Genomic DNA, 5,778 nt, shown 5'->3' on the forward strand with positions numbered 1-5,778 from the left:
TTGACCACTATGTGTGTCTGTCTGTCTGTGGCACCGTAGCTCTTAAACAGGTGGACCGATTTGAATGCAGTTTTTTTTTATGTGAAAGCAAGTTTTCTAGCAATGGTTTTATCAAAATAAGTTCAGCCGTTTTTGAGATATTGAACTTTGAAGTGAAAAAGTGGGGGTATTCCAAATTTTTGTTTGTTCGTTTTTTGCAAGCATTTATTTCACTTTCAATGTACCTATGTATACTAATCTTTACTTGCGGCGTCACTCGCGAATAATCAGGTCTTACACTTAAATTGAAGTTCCTTAATTTTACTAAATCATCATCATCATCATTTCGGCCTATACGTCCCACTGCTGGATATAGACATCTTCTTAAGATTGTTTTTTTGGAATCTTTTTATATTTTTTATTTCAATTCCAAATTTTTACTTTTACGGTCATCCCGTAAAACCTAAATTGAAAATACAAACTGAAATATAGATGCACAGAAAAAACAGAAAAATAAGACCAGCACTGGGAATCGAACCCAGGTCCTCGGTATTCCGTACCGCGTGCTATACCGCTACACCACTGATGGTCAACGGTACAGACACGAATTTCCCCTACGCACCTCATATCTCAGCTTGTTTGTTTCTTATTTAGCCACTTAAGCAGTGACGCTAGGTACGGAATACCGAGGACCTGGGTTCGATTCCCAGTGCTGGTCTTTTTTTCTGGTTTTTCTGTGCATCTACATTTCAGTTTGTATTTTCAATATAGACATCTTCTCAAAATTTCTTACCAAATTTTTACGAAAAAAAAAAGTTTAAATTTTTATGTAAGTACTTTGCGTGAAAATTTTATATAGTGGTTATACTTAGCGTTAGCTGTGCCCTGCAGTGGGACGTATATTGGCTGGGATGATGATGATGATGACTTAGCGTTTCATATTCCCTTATTTGGTTTACGTTAATCCAATTCCCGTGGAAATATTGGGATAAAAGTGGCCGATGTGTAAAGCTGTTTTAACATTAAAAAGTAACTAAAACAAATGCACACACCTAAAAACTTTTTAGGGTTCCGTACCCAAAAGGCGCCAACGGAACCCTTTTATTGAGACTCCGCTGTCTGTCTGTCTGTCTGTCCGTCTGTCACAGGGCTCTATCTATTGAGCCGTATTGTTAGATACTTAAAAAAATCACAGATGATGTATTACTGTGACCGCTATAACAACAAATACTAAAAACAGAATAAAATAAATATTTTTATCATCATCATCATCATCCCAGCCTATATACGTCCCACTGCTGGGCATAGGCCTCCTCTCAGAACAAGAGGGCTTGGACCATAGTTTCCACGCGGGCCCAGTGCGGATTGGGAACTTCACACGCACCATTGAATTGCTTTGCAGGTTTGTGCAGGTTTCCTTACGATGTTGACGCAAAGCTCGTGGTAAATATCAAATGTAATTCCGCTCATGAATTTCGAAAAACTGAGAGGTGCGAGCCCGGGTTTGAACCCACGACCCTCTGCTTGAGTGGCGATAGGTCAAACCACTATGCCACCAAGGCTTACGACTACAAGCGGCTTCCAAGCGTTTACCTGTTCCCGTTATTAATATTAAACAAAATACGGCAGTTCTCGAGTGGAGACCGCGGATCGGTAAGCGCAGCGTAGGACGTCCACCAACGAGATGGACGGATGACCTGGTTAAAATCGCGGTTCACGGTGGATGCAAGCCGCTTCCAACCGATGCAATTGGAGGTCTATGGGGGAGGCCTATGTCCAACAGTGGACGTCTTACAGCTGAGATGATGATGATGATGATGAAGTCGTTAAAATCTTCCTACCTGATCATTCTAATCATCACCAGGTCAGCAACATATATAATTATGATCGCATCAAGCATCTGTGGCATCCAGAGATAACATTTACTAGAAAGCCGTATCTCAAATATTCTGAACGCAAATAACAGCTCATAGTGCAAGCAAGTCTGCAGGGTACTACGAAACTTGAAACTCGAAGTTTACTTACACACTTATGCTATTTTATATGAGAGCGAGAGGGACAGTACGATACGAACTTCGAGTTTCAAGTTTCGTAGTAGCCCTGCAGGAATTTATTGTAACCTTTCTTTATCTAGTAAACGCGGGAGCACTGGAATTTGTTGTTTTAATAGTCATTATTTGCAGTATGTAGTGAATCTGCACTTCTTAGGGTCCTGTACCTCAAATGGAAAAAACGAAACCCTTACAGGATCACTTTTCATCCGTCTGTCTGTCTGTCAAGACCCTTTTTCTTCGGAACGCATGAAGGTATCAAGCTGAAATTTATATCAAATACTAAGGTCTACTGTTCCTTAGAGCTGTGAAAAAATTAAACTTCTTAACCAACGCAATCAAAAGATGCAGCCGTTTATGCTGCAAATTTCCGCAAATTTTCGAAACTCGCAAGGGAATCAAAACCTACAGGGTACTTCCCGTAAACTCAGAATCTTAAAATTTGGTATAAAGGTAGGCTATTATAACACAACCAACTAGAAAAGTCTGAAAATCTTGATTTTTTATATCTGTCTATAAATATCATTAGACCAATATAATCTGACCCCACATTGCGTACATTTTGCTTAAGAGTAGCTAGCTCTGCATACACTGGAAGTATTAAATCACTCGGAAAAAGCGAGAAATATCTTCAAGACACGATTCCCGTTTACTTACATACCTATAAATGTGTACGGAACCCTCAGTGCGCGAGTCCGACTCGCACTTGCCCAGTTTTTAGGGATTCGGAGCCAATTTTTTTATTTTTATTTATTCAAATTACAACTTAGGTACTACACATTGTATATTCTCGCCAAACTGCTACGTTTGATGGCGAGACGCGCTCAGTTTTCATGCAATTTTATCCTATCAAACTTATCCTATAATATAAACTAGGTAGGTAGGTACTTAACAGATTCGCAATGGCAGGTATTTACATAGAAGGTATACATTCAAGGCAAGTCTAGAAGATATTCTTTGAGTCTGATCTTTAACAAAGATTTACTTAGTTTAGGACTTTGTCTTAATAAGCTAATTTTATTAAATAATTTTGGTACAGGTACTTTGAACATCTTTTACCATAATAGTTTTTCATTTTTGGCTGGCAAAAAAATTGCAAAAACGGAACCCTTAGTTTCGCTATGTCTCTCTGTCTGTCTGTCCGTTTGCTCAGGGACTATCAATGCTAGAAAGCTGTAATTTAAAAACTATGCCGAGAAAATGGTACAATAAAAAATTAAAAAAACATTTTTTTTTAGGGTATCATAATTTGATTGCTTAGTAGCGACATCTCTTGTCTGGGTGAACGGTTGGTTCCGAAAGAGTGTAACGTCTCTCGATGAGAGCGGAACATAGATGTCGCTAGTGCTGCTGCATAAGTAGCGTAGTAGAAATAAGCAACCTGAGATATGTATGCATAGGAAAAATTCGTGTCTAGATTCCTGTCCAGCGGTGGTGTAGGGGTTGTAGCACGCAGCACGGATTGCTGAGGACCTGGGTTCGATTCCCAGCGCTGGTCTCTTTTTCTGGTTTTTCTGTGCATCCATGTCTCAGTTCGTATTTTTAACTGACATTGGTTCACAAAACATTCTCACACATCTTTTGTGGATACGCAGCCTTACTGAGCCATTTACACTCGATTATATTAACCTATTCCCAAATATTTTGGGTCAAGTTAGATAAAATCATATAGAATTACATTGTCGTCCGAGGTCAGAGATGAAATTAAAACACATGTCATTTTGCGATAAAAGTGAATAAAAGATAACTGTGTTTGAAGATATGCTTCAGTAAAATAAAATGCGATTGCTTTGAACAATTATAATGAAATAAAAAATAAAAGAAAGGAACAGATCAAGCACAAGAGAAACGTCCTACGTCCTCGGCGTCTGTTGGCAAGTGAAGTGCGGCGGCGGCGCGGGCGGCGCCGGCGGCCGGCTCGTTTCTTGCAAAAACGTAAACATCCTCGGGGGCGTTGAAAGCCATAGCATAGCTTTCAAGTTAGTAGCAAGCCTGGTAGCGGCTTTCTTAATTCTCCTGGTCATCGTCCTGGGGTTCATCAGTAGGTAAAAGGCACATCTTGTTAACAGCTCTTCGAATAACGCCTTTTGAAGTCGTTACATCAGCCACCCTGTTGACTCCGTCTTTGCCAGGATGTAGACAGCAGACGCGTCCTAACCGCCACTGGAGGGGGCGGCAGGTTGTCTTCCTTGAGCACGACCACGTCCCCGCACGCGAGCTCGCGTTGCGGAGTGCGCCACTTGGTGCGCTGCTGCAGCTCGGAGATGTACTCTCGCCGCCATCGCTCCCAGAAGTGCTGGCGTATCTTTTCGATCAGCTCGTATCTGTTGGGTCTAGTTGCGTTGACTGGCATTGTAGGAATAGACGTGAGTGGTCTCCCAATCAAAAAGTGGCCTGGGGTCAGAGGAGAGGGATCAGTACAATTGGACGAGAGAGGAGACAGCGGGCGCGAGTTTAGAATGGCTTCTATTTGTGTAAACAACGTCGCTAGCTCCTCAAACGTCAGGGCAGCATTTCCAGCTACGCGTTTTAAATGAAACTTGGCCGATTTTATGCCAGCCTCGTTTATTCCCCGAAAATGTGGCGAATAAGCAGGGCTGAAGACGAATTTTATTCCCTCATTACTAGAAAATTCATAGACTGACTGACGGCTAGATCTCAATACCCTACCTAACTCATTGCGAGCACCGACGAAATTTCGACCATTGTCGCAATATATTTCCAATGGTCGACCCCTCTCGCGATATAAATCTGCGTAGGCATAAAATAAAAGCTTGAGTACTTAAATCACTAACTAACCTCTAAATGAACTGCCTTGCTACTAAGGCAAACGAATAAACTTAAATAACATTTAGTTATACGGTTACCTCGGCCCTTACGGCTACAAATCATGAACGGTCCCCCAAAGTCAATTCCACACGAGTAGAAGGGAAAATTGCGTTAGTACGCGCCTCAGGTAAGTGACCCATTATTGGCTGCACCGTGTCCGCGCGCAGCCGGGTGCAGGTGACGCATCGCCGCGCTACTCGCCGGCCAAGCACCTACCTCCTATGGGCCAGTATTTTATCGCGAATTGATGCTAACAGTAATTGTTGACCTGCGTGGAATAGCCGTACATGTTCGTTAGCATAATCAACTTAGTAAGATGATGTTTCGAGTCTAACAATATAGGGTGCTTTTTATCAAAATCAAAGTTTGAGTTATTCAAACGACACCCACTCGAACAATTTTATTTGAATCTATAAATGGCGTTAATGGTAACAACTTGTTCTTACTTGGCAGGGTTTTTCCAAGTTCAAGTAATTGTATTTCATTAGGAAATGATTTTAATTGCTAAGTCTTATTAAAATATTTAATGAGTTATTTAATTCATCTGAACTAAGCGGACCCGATAGATTTTGTTTGTTTATACGACAGTTATTAACAAAACGCAAAACGTACGCAAAACTTCTATTTAATTTAACAAAAGTGGAGTACCTATTAAAGTCAACAAATGAGTCATCCTCATTAGACTGGTCACGATCACGCACGGTCGATATTAATGACAATGAATTTACTTTTATCTCTGTAACTTATTCGTTGTGTATGAATGCTGTGGCCACTGGGCCTGTTCCTCCTTGAGGAAAGGAGGCCTCCACCACAAGGAAGATGAGGACAGATCCTGAGGATCGACCCCTCGCGAGGCCAGGTCAGCTGGGTTCATACTAGTAGGTACGTGTCTGAACTGGAAACCACATGTAAGTTCGTT

At 41.2% G+C, this 5,778-nt stretch overlaps 1 pseudogene; it reads right to left on the reverse strand.

The window, feature by feature from the left end:
• Positions 1-3,824: 3,824 nt before the first annotated feature.
• Positions 3,825-4,757, reverse strand: LOC141445513 (uncharacterized; annotated as a pseudogene).
• Between the last annotated feature and the right edge of the window lie 1,021 nt (positions 4,758-5,778).

Source organism: Choristoneura fumiferana, chromosome 2 (genome assembly GCF_025370935.1).
Source record: "Choristoneura fumiferana chromosome 2, NRCan_CFum_1, whole genome shotgun sequence".
NCBI lineage: Eukaryota > Metazoa > Arthropoda > Insecta > Lepidoptera > Tortricidae > Choristoneura > Choristoneura fumiferana.